This window comes from Erinaceus europaeus, chromosome 18, assembly GCF_950295315.1.
Source record: "Erinaceus europaeus chromosome 18, mEriEur2.1, whole genome shotgun sequence".
NCBI classification, from domain to species: Eukaryota; Metazoa; Chordata; class Mammalia; order Eulipotyphla; family Erinaceidae; genus Erinaceus; species Erinaceus europaeus.
In genome coordinates this window covers 45,939,000-45,959,530 of record NC_080179.1, presented here as the reverse complement: position 1 = coordinate 45,959,530, position 20,531 = coordinate 45,939,000, and the positions used below count along the sequence as shown (strand labels likewise).

The 20,531-nt window shown below is 42.4% G+C and overlaps 1 long non-coding RNA gene across 1 annotated transcript in view; it reads right to left on the bottom strand.

Moving 5' to 3' along the window:
- LOC132534326 (uncharacterized) overlaps positions 1 to 20,531 on the bottom strand; it is a 65,037-nt gene that overhangs the window by 7,577 nt on the left and 36,929 nt on the right. The window contains exons 3-4 of the long non-coding RNA XR_009546050.1: positions 12,009 to 12,098; positions 3,215 to 3,268 (exon numbers count right to left, since the gene is read on the bottom strand). This is a non-coding gene — a long non-coding RNA (uncharacterized LOC132534326). The remainder of the gene's footprint in view (positions 1 to 3,214; positions 3,269 to 12,008; positions 12,099 to 20,531) is intronic.

The following is a 20,531-nucleotide window of genomic DNA, read 5'->3' as shown; positions in this document are numbered from 1 at the left end:
TTATAAAATCAATATTGATATTTTTATTTGTATAATGAAAATAAAAACCAAGGAGGTTAAGAAGCTTGACCAAGATTTCACAGCAAAGTCAGAACTTCACCCCACATCTATCTGACCCCAGAGCTATGTTTTTCCACTCTTCCTTGTGGTCTTGGGAAACATAGACTTGGATTAGCAAGAAAGATTTAGGGAGAAGTTCACCGATAAAGGAAAATAAAAAAGGTTGCTTCAAAAGGAAGGAAGGAAGAAAGAAAGGAAGAAAGAGGGAAAGAGAAGGAGGAAATAAAGGAGGAAGGCAGGGAGAGAGGGAGGAATGGAGGACTCAATCTCTAAAGATAAAGGATAGGATTCCCATAAACTAACTACAAATTTTAGGAGAATTTAATTGAAGCTCAAAGATTTCTTCCATAAATGAGACTCTACCTGTTGTACTAATTTCCTTAGGCTCCCCCTGTAAAAGCTATCATAATTAATTTAACTGGTGTTAAAAGAACACAAGTTTGTTTTCTCTATTGGAAAAATGTTTGTTTGTTTGTTGTTTGTGAGAGAAAGAACCAGAGAACCACTCTGGCATGTGCTGTGCTGGGAATCAGACTCAGGATTTCAAATTGGCGTATCTCACCCCCTACCAGTGTGCTAACCTCTTACTTGTAGTCCTGACAGTCTGAGTCTAAAGTCAGAAAGTGGCTGTAAGGATGGGCAGGAGATGGTGTGTCTGGTTGAGGGCACAAATTACCATGTGCAAGGACCTGGGTTTGAGCCTTTGCTCCTCACTTTCAGGTAGGGATAATTTAATTTTTTATTATCTTTATTTATTGGCTAGAGACAGCCAGAAATTGAAAGGCTCAGTGCCAACCCTGGTGGCAATAAATAATAAATCAAATTTTAAAAGAAAAGAATTTCTATTTCTTTTTTTTAATATATATTTTTTATATTTATTTTTATTTATTTATTCCCTTTTGTTGCCCTTGTTGTTTTATTGTTGTAGTTATTATTGTTGTCATTGTTGTTGGATAGGACAGAGAGAAATGGAGAGGGGAGGGGGAAGACAGAGAGAGGGAGAGAAAGATAGACACCTGCAAGACCTGTTTCACCGCTTATGAAGCGACACCCCTGCAGGTGGGGAGCCAGGGATTGAACCAGGATCCTTATGCGGGTCCTTGTGCTTAGCGCCACCTGCGCTTAACCCGCTGCGCTACAGCCCGACTCCCAAGAATTTCTATTTCTAACAACTATGGGCAAGACTTATCAAATATGCTTTGACAGAGGTTCCCAGAAATGGAAGGTCGGCCATAGGAGTTGCCCTTTATGTCCCAGTCCCTACACGGTGGAGATATTCCCTTTTCGTGGGAAGTCTGCCCTTCTTCATCTACTTTATATGTTTGGTTACTGAACAGTCACTTGGATGAAATGGATTCAATGAAATTTTCAACATGGTGGGTATAGCGGTTTAGTTGCATTATCCAGAGAAATATGTCCCCAAGTTCTACGCCCTAGAGCTTGTGGATATTGTCACATTTGTAAAAATATGGCTTTTTTTTTTAACTGTAACTTTTTTTTTTTAATTTCCAGGTGAGATCCTTCTGGGTTAGGGTGGACCCGAGACAACCACTAGGATCTTTATGAGACCAAAGAGACAAAGAGAGATACAGGAAGGAGATAATGTGGAGATAGAGGTTGGAATGACACTGTTACAGGACAAGGACTGCTTGGTGTTACCAGAAACTGGAGAGGTTCAGGAAGGACTCTATAGAGAGTTCTCTGACAGGGTTTATTTTTTCATTTCAATTTTGGTGCTGGCACTATGAATCCACTGCTCCCAGTGGTCACTTTTTTCATTTTTTTTTTCTTTCTACTTTTCTTTGATGGGACAGAGAGAAATTAAGAGGGGAGTGGGAGATAGAGAGAGAGAGAGAAAGACACATGCAGACCTGCTTCAGTGTTCATGAAGTATCCCCTCTGAGGGGCCAGGTAGTGGTGCATCTGGTTAAGCGCACATGTTACAATGCACAAGGACCCAGGTTTGACTTCCTGGTTCCTACATGCAGGGGGAAAGCTTTGCAAGTGGTGATGCAGGACTGTAAGTGTCTCTCTTTCCCCCTCCCCCCCTTTTTTTTGTCTTTGGGTTATCACTGGGGCTCAGTGTCAGCTCTATGAATCCACTTCGCCTGAAGGCCATTTTTTCCCATTTTATTGGATACGACAGAAAAAAATTGAGAGGGGAGAGGGAGATAGAGAGGGAGAAAGAGAGACACCTGCAGCACTGCTTCACCACTTGCAAAGATTTCCCCCTTCAGGTAGGGACTGGGGCCTCGAGCCGGCGTCCTTTCCCATTGTAACATGTGCGAGGTAACCCATAAAAACTTTTGGCATAGTATCTGGTGTTTGTTGGCCAATATTTTTATTGCACCTCCCTGTAGCACTGAACTCTGACTACCAGGAACAGCAGAAGGTGATTACTGTTGGAGTCACATCTAAGTGTAGTGAGCAGCTGCAGTTCTAGAATCATAAGAAGTTATGGATGGGTTTGACTTTTGGCCTGCCTCTTGAGTAATTCTCCTTACTACTGGAAATCCAAAAAAAAAAAAAAAAAATTCCCAGAGTTCTCTCTACAGCAGCTAAACTGAATGTAATTTAGATTCCATCAAGATTTGGAAAGCAGAAGTAAAATGGAAGCTTGTGAGGGTGTATGTCTCTCCCCCTCCTTTATCTCTGGAGGAAAGTCGTAGGATGTAAGAATTTCAACAGCAGCGTCGAGTCCCCTTTTTAATTTCCTGGATATCAAGAGACATGTGGGATGATGAAGGCAGCTTCATGGTTCTAAATGTCTGATCCTGGATCATAACAACTCCATGATGGCCTCTGAGGCAGTCAGTCCTGTAGGAACCAATGGAGAGCTTTTACAATGCAGTGTTTCAAGACTCACTCCTGGACCCTAGTTCTCAAGCATCTAATTCTTTTTTTCAGATTTCTTCCCACTCAAGTCATGGATATGTCTACACTTCTGCTTACAACATGCCACTTAGATTACTGCACTTTGTAACAAATCTTAAAATTGGGTTCTCTAAGTCTTCCAGTTTCATTCTTCTTAAAACTCACTTAGCAAGTCCAGGTGTTTGGTAATACCACATACATTTGAGGATCAGCTTGTCAGTTTCTACCGAAAAAGAGTCTTCTAGGTGTTTTGACTGGGATCTTGCTGGCTCTTGCTTACCTTATTTGGAGTTGATTTTCTCTGTTCTCTTCATTCAGTCAAGTCTGTGGGTCCCTAGTCAAATGGATAACAAAAGACAAGAAGTATTTTCACCTTGTCTGAGTCTGGAGCCATTTGGATCCAATGGACAGCTGTTGAAATACACCTCCCAGGTATTTTCTGGCTGTTGTGTGCCTCAGCCCCCCCCCCACACACACACACACTACCCTCTCCAATTGCACAGCACCCCATTTTTCTTCCCTAGTCTGGCATTCCCTCTTCTCTTTTCTTCTTTCTGCCACCCAACACCTCAGTCAAAAAGTGAAAGGACCTTTAACTTTACCTGCAGATTTCCTTTTACACAAGGAAATCTCGTCCTAACCGTTCCCCCTTGCTGTCCTCCCCCTTCATCCCACTCACTACACCACCAGCTCAGTTCCTTGCCCCAATACACAAAGCCACAAACACTTTCCCCCATCCTAGAGGGAGACATGGCCAATTTTTTTTTCTACTTCTGGCCCCCAAACTGCAGGCTGCTGCAGATGGGGAAATATAAGGTGTGAGGCTCCAGAAAGTTCATAAACTTTTATGCAGATTGGTTTTAGTCTGGTTTAAATTAGGCAACAAAATAGAATTTCCAGATGTTCTATTTGGATTTAACTTGGCTACAGAGAAAAGGCTACTTGGAGGAGGAGTTGGTAATAGGGTTATTTTTACATTCCTAAAAGGGAGTCACAGAAAACATATGGATTGAATTAGAGGAGAAGAACCTGCTGGTTGGCACATTAAGAACACTGCCCTCATTTATTCTGATTGAGGACAAGCCAAGGTGCAATGAAACATTCTCTGGCCACTGGGAGGCAAAGGACTAGTTCAGTGGAGCTTTGTCCCAGCAGTCAGCTAAAAGCATCAAATGTTTCGATCAAACTCCTAGAAAACTGAGCCCAGGGTTCCCAAACTTGGACACATGTATGAACCCCCAAAGGGTCTTGTTAAAGGAAAATGACTAGAAGGGGATGCTAGGCTTCTGAGGATGCCAGGCTTCTAGTCCACAGGCTACACGGCGGAGAAAAGGTACTAGGGTGCCAATGTGGAACCATGGGGGAAAAGGTCCACTCAGACCAAGTTCTAAAGAGTTAGGCATGGATCAGGTTACATACAGCTCCAAGGATGAGTGGGGTAGAATGAGGCAAAGAAGGAAACTCCAAAGAATTAGGTTCTATCATAATCCCTACTGAAAGTGAAATATGAATGAAAGACTACAGCAAAAACTCCATAAATGGGGTCATTAATATATGACTCAAAATGCTATGGGATTGGAGAAGAGGGTGGCTGATTCCACAGGAACTAGAGGAATTATCAAATCAATCAGGCCTTGGGGATGATGATGTGTCAAAAAAGTCAGGGAAGGGAACTTCTTGTGGAAGGAAACAGTCTGAGCAAAGTCTCAGGAGGCGCGCAAAAGGCACAACATGCTGAGGGAACAATGAACTGTGAATTGAGCACATAGCAGGTGAGGAAAGGGTTGCAAATGTATGTGGAGGTCAGACAGGAAAGTCCTGGGAGCTGTGATAAGAAGCCTGGAATGGAAATAAGAGGAATAATTAAGTGTAAGAGTGCCTTAGATTTATGTCAGAGTATGATTGCTGCAAAGAAGGGAATTAGATCCCTTCATATTCTTACTCAAAGTTAGAGGACCATGGGCAGGGGTGGCTTGAACATTAGCCAACATGTAGACAAGCAGATAGTCTTGGTGCACTGCCTCCCCCTTTCCTGCCGAATTCAAAAACAACCAGTCTGATGGGTTACTGGGTAGACTCAGGACACCAGAAAGATCATGGGAAAGCGAGTATCTGGGAGAAACAAATAGAGAAAGAAAGATAAAAGAAGGAATCTCACAGTCATGAAGAAATAGCTGGGCAACAGTTTCACAGGACCCAGAACTGACACACTGAGAGGGAAGACAATTTGAAGAACACCTGAAGAAGTCAGGTTCTGTTTCACCTCCCTGAGAGGGAAGAGGAAAAAGAAAAGACACAAAGAAATTGTAATAGGTGCAAGAGTGCCTTGGAGGGAGTCGGGCTGTAGTGCAGCGGGCTAAGCGCAGGTGGCACAAAGCACAAGGACCGGCATAAGGATCCCGGTCCGAACCCCGGCTCCCCACCTGCAGGGGAGTCGCTTCACAGGCGGTGAAGCAGGTCTGCAGGTGTCTATCTTTCTCTCCTCCTCTCTGTCTTCCCCTCCCTCTCTCCATTTCTCTCTGTCCTATCCAACAACGACAACAACAATAATAACTACAACAATAAAACAACAAGGGCAACAAAAGGGAATAAATAAATAAAATAAATATATAAAAAAAATTAGAAAAAAAAAGAGTGCCTTGGAAATGAAGTGAATAAAAATGGGCATTATCTGCCACCTGGGGTCAGCCATCTTTGTCCAAAGGACTCACATGCTTCTCTGGCATGTGCCTTCTCACTTTCCTGATTAAAAGTCTTTTTTTAATATGGGGGTGAGGGAGAACCTATTAAGCATACTTTGATAGAGTAAGGGGAGGGGAAGCTTTAATGGTAGAAGAAATATCATTCATTTGAGTCTTATAAATACAAGAAGAAAGGAGTCATGGGACATATACTTAATGGATTACTACTCAGTATAAAGAGACTATATTGTGTCCTTTGAGACAAAACTGGTGAAACTGGAGGTAATTATGCTTAGTGAATGGTAGCTTCCAGATGATCTCACTCATGTGTGGAATACAACACTGAAACACAGAAACTTGAATATATATATATATATTATATATTATACATATAATAGTATATGCAACGTATTATATTATATATAATATAATCAAGTCCTATCTAAGACCTTGAAAGAACTATGGTGATTATCACTGGGAGTATCACTGAGGGCACAAAACTTGGGTGGTAGAAGTGTTGTAAAACTATACCCCTATGGGAGCTGGGCGGTAGTACAGCGGGTTAAGCGCAGGTGGTGCAAAGTGCAAGGACCAGCATAAGGATCCCGGTTCAAGCCCCCAGCTCCCCACCTGCAGGGGAGTCACTTCACAAGCGGTGAAGCAGGTCTGCAGGTCTGCAGGTCTGCAGGTGTCTGTCTTTCTCTCCCCCTCTCTGTCTTCCCCTCCTCTCTCCATTTCTCTCTGTCCTATCCAACAATGATGACAATAATAATAACTACAACAATAAAACAACAAGAGAAACAAAAGGAATAAATAAATATTTTTTAAAAACTATACCCCTATGGTCTTGTAATCTTGAAAATCAATATTAAATCTCTTTCTCTCTCTTTCACACACACACACACACACACACACACACACACACACACACGCACACACAGCTGGGTACTTTCATTCACTCAACAGATCTGTTAGGATCATTCTTTATGTACTCTAGGAAGCAGCTCTTATAAAAGCAACTACAGCAAAAATTAGTGCCTCTGTGGAGGTAATGCAGGTTCTGGGAAAGTGTGAGGGGAATGGGATGGGGATGTTCTTTCATCTAACTTAGAACTATTGCTATAACTGGACTTGACAGGCTGAAGGCAGAACCCAATGGCAAGTCCTAGTCAAAAAAAGGCCTCATGGGATCCTGGCTTAAGTTCACTGAAAGAGAAAAACTTTGGGGTCAGGAAGATATTTCAGCAGAGTTTCTTACACATGTAATGTCCCAGAACTACATATGACTGTGTAGTACTCTGGTCTCCCTCTCTCCCTCATAAATATAATAATAATAATAATAATAATAATAATAATAATAATAATAATAATATAAGTGTTTTTTCCAGAGGATTCTGAACTCCAATTCCATCAGAGAAAGGAAAAAAGGAAGGATATTTGGAAATATTAGTAGATGTAGGTGTGACTCAGAAAGGAAGAGAAGGCAGAAGCACAGGAAAAATAAATGAGAAAAAAGATGGCTAAATAGATGAGATAGATAGATAGATAGATAGATAGATAGATAGATAGATAGATAAATAGATATAGAAATAATAGTCAACCCATATCTATAACCTTGGAAGAACCACTGCAGTTTCCAATGGAAGGAATAGGGGCACAGAACTCTGGCAGTGGGAACAATGTGGAACTGAATCCCTGTTATCTTATGGTTTTTGTAGATCACTAATAAAATTTTTAAAAATTGGGAGTCGGACAGAAGCGCAGTGAGTTAAGCACACATGGTGCAAAGCACTAGGACCAGTGGCTTTAGGATACTCGTTTGAGTCCCCGGCTCCCCACCTGCAGGGGAGTCACTTCACAAGCAGTCTGCAGGTGTCTATCTTTCTCTCCCCCTCTCTGTCTTCCCCTCCTTTCTCCATTTCTCTCTGTCTTATTCAACAACAATGACATCACCAACAACAATAACTACATCCATAAAACAATAAGAGCAACCGAAAGGAATAAATATTTAAAATAAATAAATTCTACTCACTCAAAAAAAATAAATAAATAAAGTATTTTCTACTGTATCTGAGTCTTTTCCACTATATCTGAAGAAGGGTTTGTCTGGTAGATCCTGAGTCTGGCCCAGGGGCACATGGAGTCAGAAACCTCTTGGCTGCCTGAGGTTTCCTCACACTGGAAGGCAACATGACAGGTGGGGCCAACAGCTTAAGGGTGCAAAAGACCACCCAGCTGTTTTGGGTTGTACTGAGTATCCTTCTCTAGACCAAGATGGAGGACCATCGCCACCACCCACGGTGTTCAGCTTCAGACCAACCCAGTGAAGCATTTCCTCTCAAATCTCCGTGATTCCTCAAGAGAGCTGACTCCAGAAGGAAGCAGCACCAGCAGAATGGCCTCTCTCTTTGGTCTGCTGTTAATGCATGTGACATGTCTAATTGGTGGTGGCAGATGATAGACACAGACCAGTAAAGGGTCTGGACCCATGCAATCTGATAGGAACACACATCTCTTCTGTGCCTGTGTGATCTGAAATCACAGACTTGACCCAATGGAAACCCAGAGCATTGCAGGGACTTGTCCAGATAGCAAGGGGAAGAGACAGTCACAATTCACTATTCCCTGCAAACTCCCATATTCTGACATCAATTCTGTGTGAAGCCACCCCACTAAGCACTAACACAAAGGACATAATAATAGCAAGCACCATTAGTGGATTATGTGTGCAGCACTTGACAAGAATTATCACATTGGATTTTTTTAAATTTAGTGTTTTATTTTGTTCCATATATATATAGAGAGAGAGAGAATGAGAGACATCTAGAGAGATACCTACAGCACTGTTCCACCACTCATGAAACCCTGCCCCCACCCCGACAGGGGACTCAAACCTGGCTCCTCAAACATAACATGTGCATTCTACTGAGTGTGCCACCACCCAGCCCCTCACATTGGATTTTTATCACCACCTCATTTTTTAAGTGCTCCTGGGCCAGGCACCTGTTATCACTTCTAGACTAACTTTTTGTTCCCCCATTTTATTTTAGAGAAAGAGGGATACTGAGTGACTGAGATCACACAGCACTGTTCTTCCAACCATGAAGCTTCTTCATGTGTTGTAATGCCCCATGTGGTGTCAGGGTTTGAACCCAGAGTCTCTCACACAGTGGGTTCTCTACCTGGTGAGCTATCTTCAGACCTCTATAACCAGCTCATGAGAAAGCAATGTCCACTATCTGGGGAAACTGATATTACAGAATGTAATATTGCTCACCTGGAAGTCTCACCCATATCAATCCAACTTGAAATTCCCAGGCTCTTTTACAAATGTCATGATCTTTGGACCACCAAGCTGGTCTTACCACCCTCCCCTTGACTGATAATGACACTGAAGCTTCCTAAGTTTGTAGGACTGGCACGTGATAGCATTAAGTCTTTGTTTTTCCTCCTGCATCCATGGAACTGGTGCCCTGAGCCCTCAGCCTGCCAGGGAGGAGAGGACGTTCACAAATCTGCTCAGGGGACCACCTGCCAGGACTCCAAGACTTCTTGCTCCATCGTGGCATTCCCAGGCAGTGAAGGGTTGGCACGGCGCCACCTTCTGGGGGTCCCAAGGCTGTAACCCAGCAGAAATCCTCGCTGAAGGCCAGATGTGTAAGATTTGAATCTGGCATGTGTGCAGTGTTGACAGAGGCCACCAAGGTGTGCCTGAATATGGTATGTGTGTCAGAACCAATAAAGGAAGCTGGGCTAGCACTGATACTCGCAAAACGGAATGCCCCTAGGCCCCATGCAGAATGCTCGAGGGTAGGGGGTAGAGTGCTGCAGAAACTCAGTGTTATCAACAAGTGCCTGGTGATAACACCCTGGAGCCCTGGCAGCTAACCTTCATCCCTGCCCAGAACTCTTGCTCCTCATGTGACCCCCACAAAGGGGTCCACCTGCCCTTATATCCTCCACACATAGGAGATCCCAGCAGGTGCCAAGTCTCAGGGACCAGGACAAGGGACAGATCTCTTGGGTCCACTGCAACCATCCACATGACAGACACTGTGAGCGACTTGGAGGATGGAGACCTGGTTTTTAGAAACTCAGCAGGAAACAACTTTACCATTCACTGATCTACCATAACCGCTGTGATCAGGTTGGTCAACCTTTGTTTGTTTAAACTGGGGTGATATTGGCCCATGTAATTGTCTCAGGATTGCTTTATCTTTCACACTTTTTTTTTTGATAGGACAGAGAGAAATCAAGAGAGGAGGGGAAGACAGAGAGGAGAGAAAGGCAGATACCTACAGACCTGCTTCACCACCTGTGAAGTGATTCCCCTGCAGGTGAGGAGAGAGGGTCCAACAAAGAGATGCTGTTCTCCCTCAGACACTCTCTCTTCCCTTTGGGTCTCTTTCTCTCTCTTTAACATTCTATTAATGATTTAATAATGATTAACAAGACTGTAAGATAACAGGAGTACAATTCCCACCATAAGAGTTCCTTGTCCCATCCCCTCCAATAGAAGTTTCCCCTAGTCTTTATCCCTCTGGGACCATGGACCAAAATTCTTTATAGGATGCAGAGGAGGGAGGTCTGGCTTCTGTATTGTTTCTCCACTGGACATGGGTGTTGGCAAGTGGATCCACACCCTTAGCCTGTTTTTATCTTTCCATAATGGAGCAGGGCTCTGGTGAGGTGGGGTTCCAGGACACATTGGTGAGGTCAGTCATCTACCCAGGGAAGTCAGAACAGTGTCATGTTATTGTCTGCAACTAGGTGGCTAAAAGGCGGTAAGATATAAAACAGGACAAATTATTTCATAAACAGGAGCTCAATGGTAAGAATAGAGCAGATGAAACTAGGGGTTTTCAGGTGGGAAAAAGCTAGGAAGTCTATTTTAGGTATGTTCCATGTGGCCCATGGATTTAGTAATTTTTGCCTGAGCCTGATAGCTAACATGCAATGCAGGTGGACTACAAGTATTGTCTGAAAAGATGGTGTCAGAGTTGAGAATAGGACTAGAAAGCTAGATTAGGGCAGACACTAGCTCCCAAACATGAGGAAAGTATATAAATACCAGTAACTGTAACCCTCTCCACTATCCCATTCACCCTTAGAAGTTCTACAGCTGCCCAACCTTGAGGTGCCAGCTATGCAGACAACTGAAGATGGTGACCCCCTTTGACAGGTCTGTGACCTAAGCAAGGTCGTCGGATTGTTCCCCAGGAACCAGAGAACCAAAGAGATATGAAAGTACAGGACACAAAGGCCCCAAAACAAAGGCAAAAGGAAGGGGGTGAGGAGTTGCCAGAAAGTAGGTCACACCATGTGACTTTGCAGGAACCAGAAGTGCCTCACCCTCAGCTGCTGCCCCTATAATGCGGCTGCAGTCCAACCCAGAGAGAGCAGATGGGCTTCCTGGCATCAAGGCTCTGCCAGGACTCGTCCCAGAGGTTGTCCATGTGGACTCCCTTCAGCACCTTTCTCACTTCCCAGTCACTACTCATGCAGTGCTCTCCACACATGCCCACAACGCCTCCCTCACTGCAGCCTAGACCACTCTCCTTAATGTCCATCCCTCACCTCACCCTTCTGGTGAATTATCACTCTGCATCATGGACCAAGCCAACCACCTTAGAGAAGGGTGTGTGGACAAAGGACAAGAAGGTCTACTTGTGTGTATTATCTGTAACAGAAATGTTACACATATCTGACTTCAGCTGAACTCAGCACTCTTGGGTTATTAAGTCTAACCCTCATGAGTCAGGTGGGTATGTAGGGGTACAGAGAACAGAACAAGGATGGCCCCTTGACTCTCCTCCAGTATTTCAGCATCTTGTCACATGGACAGTTCTTGTGGGACCTGTGGACCACATCACCTCGCATACTTAAATGATCATGACACTCTGTAGTGAGACACAGAACGACTATTAAGATGTTTTCTAACATAAGAGGACTATAGGTTATCTCATGGTAATTACATTTTTTTTAATATTTATTTATTCCCTTTTGTTGCCCTTGTTTTTTATTGTTGTAGTTATTGTTGTTGTTGTTGTTATTTATATCATCGTTGTTGGATAGGACAGAGAGAAATGGAGAGAGGAGGGGAAGACAGAGAGGGGGAGAGAAAGATAGACACCTGCCTGTGAAGCGACCGCCCTGAAGGTGGGGAGCCAGAAACTTGAACCAGGATCCTTCCACTGGTCCTTGCACTTTGCGCCATGTGCTGTAACCCACTGTGCTGCTGTGCTACTGCCTGACTCCCGGTAATTACATTTTTAAAAACAATTATTTTAAGGTTACTAATACCAACTTTTACTAAATAATAATAACAATAATAATAATAGCTGTGGTTTTCGGCAATGAAACTGTTACAGTATAAAAGTAGGAATTTTTTACCTTTTTTTTTTAATCCACTCCTTCCAGATTAAAGTTTTTTTGTTTTGGTTTGGTTTTTGTCATCACAGGATTTTCACTGCTCCTGGCTGACTTTTTTCAACTAGAAAGGCAAAGACAGGGTGGAGGCAGATAGCATAATGGTTATGTAAAGTGACTCTCTTGCCTGAGGCTCCAAGATCCTAGATTCAATCTCCACTCACCCAGGTTCAAGTCCCTTCCCTGCTACTACTCTCAGTGTGGGGGCAGCCTCACAAGTAGCAGAGCAGTGCTGCAGGTGTCTCTCTACCCTTCTCTCTCCCACCTCTTTTTATTTAAGCCTCAATTAATTAATTAATTAATTAATTAAAATAAATAACCACTAGGAGCTCTAGAGACATCATGTAGGCACCAATCCCCAATGATAACCTCACTGGCAAAAAAAAATTCAAGCCAGAAAGGTACCACAACATCATAACTTCCTTCAGTGTGGTGAGAAACAGGCTTGAACATGTATTGTGCCCATGATAAAAGAAGCTTACTATCCACATGTGCTATCTTGTGAGCCCCTTAAAGTAATGTTTTAGATATGAGTGATAAACAATTGTTTTGCTAAACTAATGAGTGCTTTAATGAAAGTACTTTAAGCATTTATGTTTGGAAGCATTTGGAAGCATCATCCTTACATGATTTTAGTCACTGAAATAATATATGTAATATTTTTTCTTTAAACAGCCCTAATATTTACACACTTTAAAAACTTGGAGACAATTTTAACCTATTTAAATTTTTTTCCAAAAGAAGAACTTCAGTGGATCTTGAACCCATTTGTTAAAAATATAGCTTTTGATTAGTTTACGAAAACTGACATTAAGGAAGATGGAAACTGACTAGCTGACTAGATGAATTTCAATAAAACTCTTTGCATAATTGCTGGATGGTATTTTTTTTTTTCAATAAGCATCTTGATTTAGTAAGCACAGCCAGCATTGCATTTCTTCCATTTGGATTACTGTGTCTTTGTAACAATTTTTTTCAGCTCTGACAGCTATTACAAACTAAGTGTTTTTTTAAAATAAACTTGGAACCAGAATTTTTAGTCTCATGGTTATGATTAAGCTAACATTAAAATTATATTCAAATACATTTCACTAAAACTAATAATTTTGAGTGAGAGCAAAATCTGTTTTGCCACTAACAGGAGAAGTTTGTAGAAAGTTAAATAGTGGGGCCAGGTGGTGGCACACCTGGTTGAACATACATGCACAAGCACCCGGGTTCGAGCCCCTGATCCCCACCTGCCGAGAGAAAGCTTTGCGAATGGTGAAGCAGGGCTGCAGGTGTCTCTCTTTCTCTCTCCTTCACTGTCTCCCCCACCTTCTTGGTTTCTGGCTGTCTCTACCCATAAAGATAATAAAATTAAGATATCTAGAAAAAAATTTAAAAAAAGAAAATTAAACAGTATTACTTAATGTACCTTTGTACATCTTCCATCTCTATCACATTTCATAGCTTTTGTATTTGATTTTTATGTTTAGTTCCCTTTTTCTGTTCACAAATAAAAGATTTATAATTTTTAAATTGCATTTCATTTATTTAAAGTTATCCTCCTTCATTTATAGTTTTTATATATCTTATCCCAAGTATCACTCTGGCAGAGAAAGTAATGTTAATAGCTGATAAATATGTGATCTCAATAGGAGACACAAGGTCAAAAACATTCTAATAATCAAAATAGCCAAGAGTTGGAAACAACTTAAGTGCCCATCAGCAAGTGAACAGATAAAGATGCAGGACATAAACATTATGGAATAATACTGGGATATTTAAAAAATGATGAAAAAAATCCTGCCATCTGCAGTAATATGCCTGACCTTAAAAGGTACTATGCATAGTCAAATAAGCTACACAGGAAAAGCCCCACACTGTATGATTTCACTTAGGTGGAAGACTAAAAAATGAATTAATGAAATAAAACAAAAACAAACTTCTATATAATAATGCCAGATGGGTAGTGGGGGAGAGGAGATTGGTCACCTAGTAAAGCCCCAACCACTGCCATGTTTGAGGACTGGTGTTTCTCTCTCTCTCTCCCTCTCCCTCTTCCTCTCCCTCTCCCTCCCGCTCTCCCTCTCTCTCTCTCCCTCTCTCTCTCTTCCTTTCTCTCTCCCCCCTCCCTCCTCAAGAAAAAGTTTTTGGGAGTAGGAGAATCATACAGACAATGAAAAATAATAACAAACTAGTGATAGTCAGAATGGAGGGGAGGTCATTTGAGCCAAAAGGCTCCATTATACGTTGAAGAATGGAACTGGACTTTTGATGTCAAACAGAATGCATTAGGTTCAGACACTGATTCATAAGGACACATACCAAAAGCTTCTACACTAGTATAACACAGCATTAGCTCAATAAAAAGTAATATGTCTGGGTAAGTAAGAAGTTTGAATTTCTTTTTTTTTTTTATTATCTTTGCTTACCTATTGAATAGAGACAGCCAGGAATTGAGAGGGAAGGGGGTGATAGGGAGAGAGAGACAGAGACACCTGCAGCCCTGCTTCACCCCTCATGAAGCTTTCCCCTTGCAGGTAAGGACCATGGACTTGAACCTGGGTCCTTGCACACTAAATCATGTCCTCTTAACCAGTTGTGCCACCACCTGGCCCTACAACATCTATTTGTCACTAGTTTATTTAGTGACCATTATGATGGGTCTTTTTCCTTAACTAAAATAATAATAATAATTTTTCTTGTACTGACAAAATAGTTCACCTGCACAGTGTTCCTCTTTTGTCACACATGCAACTCAGACATAAATCCAACCTCTACCACATGGACGAAGATTTAATCTTTAGATTGTGTGTGTGTGTGTGTGTGTGTGTGTATTTCTCCTTCTGTCTGAAAAATAGTCAGTCCAAAGCAGTGAAACCCTAGCAATAACAACAATTAAGTTTCTCATAAACTAAGGTTCTTTTTTGCCCTCATGAGTTTTGCCATCTTCCCATCATTTGTGTTCTCTAATAAATATAAGGCTCTTCTTTCCTATCACTCTTTTTTTTTTTTGCAGGGTTTATGCTAAGGAATAACAACCTAATGTTATGGGATTGATAAAAGAGTCATTTTTGCCTACTACACATTCAAATAAATAGGTAACTCCTGCAATAGAAGGTATGAATTGCTCATCCTCTTGTGCTCAAGCAGGGGCATGTGCAGTGTTCTCTGGGAAGCACAGGTTCACACGGTGTTTCTAAGTTTCCTTTAGCCTGAGCACCTTGAGTCTGTAACTTTATGAATGGATGGGGTGACCCTCTCCCTCCTCTAAGCTGCCCAAGTCTGATGGCCAGTCTGGGATGGAAACTCTCACTTCTCTCCTCAAGCAAGAAAGCAAGTCCCACTTTCCATGTGGAGAATGATGTCAGACAAGGTTTTGGCCATCATTTTCATTTTCATTTCAATCCAACAAGCTCTGTTATGTTGTCAGCCATATAAAACCACAGTTACATGAAACCCTACCCATGAAACTCTGATGATTGTTTTTTTTTTTTCTTCTTCTTCTTCAATTACAAGCACTTAGCTCAAAGCTTCTTTCCCACTCACATGTAGTGAAGCAGCAGAATGATATTTCCAATACTGTGGAATTTATATTTGAAGCAATGCAAGGACTCAGTCCCATGCTGAGAGTTAGGGAACTGGCTTCTGGATCTAATCTACCAGTAATTATTTTTAGCAGTGCCACTATAGACAAATGGCTCAAACCTCCTTGCCACCAATGCAGCTGTGACTGATCCTCCCATTTAATGCAAGAAGGATGAAAACTTATGGAAATATTCTTGTTTATGCTCTTATCAGCACAACTATTCATACAACAGTGTGCAGTCTGCCTGCTCTGCCCCCATGTTCTCTACTTGGCTTGGGAAATATAGCGGCAACCAAAATATCTCTAGTGGAAATTACAGCCTACTAGGAGAGACATACTATGAGTATAAGGAAGCATCAAACCCTGCAGAATATTACAAAGTAGAGAAAAATTATTCAGTGTCAGAGAAATGGGGAGTTTCCAAAAATCAGAGACTCATTCTTCCCAAGATAGTAATTGTCCTCTGCACATTTCCTGACTCTTCCCATTCTTTTGCCTTCTACCCTTGTCCTCAATTCCTAATTCCCCCACACATGTCAGGTCTCATTATATAGACCACAGGTAGTCATCTGAACCACACACTAGTACTCAGACTCAGATGATATGATGCTTCCCTATCAGACAAGCTCTCAGCCTCATCCTGGACTAAGCAAAGAGAGACATGGAACCTCAGAGCATCCACAACTCAGCAGAAGTCCAAGCAACCTCGTTGTGGGCATTTGGGTAAATCACTGGACTTCTCCACAATTGAAGTGTCATTATATCAACAGCAAAGAACAAAGCAGAAATAAGAAGAGAGGAATAGACAGTAGCACCCCAAACTATCCTCTCCTAAGATCATATAAATGGCATCACCTCAAAATAGAACAAAAAAATTACCCCAAAGCTGTTGTTAATTTAAGTATATTAGGAAAATATTCACTATAGACTAGTGATGCAGCACTTCTGCTATCTGCCAGGCACAGTTCTAAACACCATTTGTATCTTTTTAGAGTGGCACAGTGAGGAAGACAGACCACAGCACTGAAGCTTCTTCCTTCAATGTGTATGTGTGTGTGTTGGGGGGGAGGGGAGTCAGACTCAAACCTAGGTCTTGTGCATTGCAAAACAGTATACTATCCAAGTGAGCTACTTTGCTGGCCCTAAACATTGTTTAATTGTCCCCACATTCCTCTCCAAATGGCATAAACCTCACGTGCTTGCCACAGGACAAAGTGTCTAACAGGTTTACAAAGCTCCTGCCTCTGCTTTCTCCACTTTGCTTCATATCTGTCCAAGAGGAGGCAGGATTTCTAGGCCAAATGGAACACACATTGGAGGCCCCACCTGACCCATAGACATAGAACCATAGGCCACCCAGAGCAAACCTGTATAATCTTTTCAAGAAGTATTAAGTAGTTGTCATCTAATTTCACACACACACACACACACACACACACACACACACACACAAAGGGTATCTGGCTTAATTAAAAAACACTGAGACGTCACACAACCAGTGGTCAAGTAACCCAACTCCAACTCCCTCATTCAGACTTGTAGAGAGGTATGTAAATCACTCTAGTCAGCATGTCTGTATCCAGTGGCCATTGGGTTTCTTCCAGGGCAAGGTTTAAGTTCATTTCATCTTTCCTGTGCACTTGCCTGACAGAAAATGACCTCCAGTAACGTTCTGGTTATCAGAGACTGACCCTCTTGTTGTCTGGGGGACTGGGAAGATGGATTCGAGAGTATCATCTATTACAAAAGCAGCTTAGCAATCACCAGGCTACTCACACTCAAGCAACATGTGCAGTTTTTTCATTTTGCACTTTTTTTTCTCTTATTCTCTCTTTATTGTGCTGGTATTGACCAGTCAGTAAGAAATGTATCATTTTGTGTGCCCAGACACAACCTAACATTGAGCACATCTGCGCTCACCCTCACCCCTGGCTAGCCCCCTTGGATTGTTTTGATCAGCCTAGTGGCATGGAATGTCTGAAGTCTTGCAAAAGCACGGGTCTCACATACACTTCTGAATGTGACATGGCTCAACAATTGTGATGTCATCTCCATTTGCTTTTAGCATGGTCCCTGGCACCCTCCTGCCCCTGCCGAAGATGACAAATGTGTCTGGTTTACCTTTTAAACATCATCTACTTTTAAGGAAGTTCTGATTTTAGTAAAGTTTGCATCTAGAAAAAACTGATAATTTAAAAACCACTCTAGGGGGGCTGGACAGTAGCACAGTGGGGTAAGCACACATGGTGCAAAGCACTAGGACCGGTTTAAGGATCCCGGATTAAGCCCCCAGCTCACCACCTGCAGGGGAGTCGCTTCACAGGCAGTGAAGCAGGTCTGCAGGTGTCTGTCTTTCTCTCCCCCTCTCTGTCTTCCCCTCCTCTCTCCATTTCTCTCTGTCCTATGCAACAACAAATGACAACAATAACAATCATAACCACAACAAGGCTACAACAAGGGCAACAAAAAAGGGGGGAATGGCCTCCAGGAGCAGTGGATTCATGGTGCAGGCACTGAGCCTCAGCAACAACCCTGGAGGGAAAAAAAAACACTCTAGGACTCATTTTTCCTCTCTCCAAAATGATGACAATACCTACCACAAAGAATTGTTTTGAGAGTGACTTCACCACCCATCAACAAATTTTAGCTACTGCCTTCATAATCAGAAGGGGTGTCTTGTCCTCCATCTCCTCCCCGCAAAAATCTAATAGGTAGACCACAAGAAGAGCTCAGAAAACCCTCTTGCCTTGGAGTATAAAGAATACTGAGTGGGCTGGGAGATGGTACACCTGACCAAGTGCACAGCACCATGTGCAGAAGACACAGGTCCCAGCCCACACTCCCCACCTGCAGGTAGGAGGGCTCATGAGTGATGAAGCAGGTCCGAAGGTGTCTTTCTTTATCCCTTTCCCCTCTCGATTTCACTTTATCCTATAAAAATAAAGAAAGACAGGCAGGAAGAAAGGAAGGAAAAAGAGAAAAAAAATGGCCACAGGGAGCGTTGGATTCATAGTGCTGGCACAGAGCCCCAACAACAACCCTAATGACAGAAGGGAGAGGAGGAGGAGAAGGGGAAGAGATATGCTGAGATGCTGAAACCTAAGATGGAGCCTCTTGAAAACTAAAATTTGCAGAACAAAAGAGGAAAACTCTAAAGATGGAATAAAAGAGGAGACACAGAGGGCATTGCATAATGGTTACGAAAGAGGCTATCATGTCTGAAGCTCCAAAGTCCCAGGTTCAATCCCCTGTACCATCATAAGCCAGAGCTGAGCAGTGCTCTGGTGGTTAGAGAGAGACAGAGAGACACAGAGAGAGAGAGAGAGAGAGAAAAGAAAGAGAAGAAACAGTCCAATGGCCTTTTGCAAAGAACATCCATAAGTATAATTATGAAAATTTTCCAGGGGTCAGGCGGTAGCACAGTGGGTCACATGCACATGGCGCAAAACGCAAGGACCGGTGTGAGGATCCTATTTAAAGCCCCCGGCTCTCCACCTGCAGGGAAGTCGCTTCACAAGCAGTGACGCAGGCCTGCAGGTGTCTATCTTTCTCTTCCCCTTCTCTCTCCATTTCTCTCTGTCCTATCCAACAATGAGGACATCAATAACAACAATAATAACTACAGCAACAATAAAAAAGGGCAACAAAAAGGAAAAAAAAACAAATAAATATAAAAAATTATTTTAAAATGTCCAGTTATATAGAGTTTTCACATGTTTCCTAAGCAGAGTGGGAGTTACGAAGATAAATTTTGCACAGATGGAGTCACCCCTGAGTACCCCCCACCCACATACCAAAATACCTCAGACCTCCTGGGATCCCTACACAAGCTACATGGGGACTCAACTATATTCTGCCTACAATATATACTGTTTCTCTTGATCAGCACATAGTCAGAGCACAATAAAGTGAATTGAAGCTTCTTGAAGGCAAGGACTATCGGCTTCACATGCCAGGCCCATTTTTTATATTGAAAAAAAAATGTAGCTGTGTGTGGTTAAATGGTTGCCACTAAGAGCAGATGACTAGCCTGGGAGAAGGAGCTGGCTTAATCCCAGAAAGTGAGCTTCTGAGGTCAGAAATGACCCAGGTATATGCACACAATGGCTAAATGGCCTGAGTGGCCCTTGATTTGGGGGGGGGGGATCCTTCTGTCTTCTCAAGCAACTCAGAACCCAGTCATTGCTGCTCCATCGGCTCAACCCCTGCCTAGCCAAATGAATCAGAACAAAAGTTCTCCTGGTGAACCATGCTGAAACTTGAACCAGTTATGTGTGAAAAGCCCCCAAAGAGAGGGAGAGGGTGGTTTGCCAAGTGATGCTTTTCAAAGCACATTTGCTTTTTTAAAAACTTTAGAAATGTCCAAAAACCCCCATATGGCTTTTCTACTTTGAATCAGGGCAATAATTAAAGGACAGCATTAGTATTTTTCCCAAATTAAGTGCCATTAATCCAGTTAATTAAATTGAATGGACTGAATTGACATCTCCCTGGTCTGCTTATTTAAAGGAGACATGTAAAACACTCTTAAATTTCCTGGATCTTGGTGCCGATGGTTTGTTTGTTGGTGAAATAGTGAGATATGTAGCCACACAGTCAAAATTCCAGCAATTTAAGAAACTCCACGGCAGGCCCCTCAGGGTCAAGTTTAGTCTCAGATGAGCTTCCTGTTAGAGATCCAGGTCTGGGTCAGGAACAGAACACAAAAAGCAAGAGAGCTCAGGCTTGTAAAGGCCAGGTGTTCTTCCCATCCGGAAATCTCTTCGAGTTGTAAGTAGCCGAAAATCGACCACCATTCTTAAATTCCAGTGGGGAGGGGAAAAAAAAAGACATTCTCATCCTGGTTGTCAGGAATTTGATATATCTGTGTTCTGTGCAGTATGTGTGATATATAATCCATATCAGGATTTCTA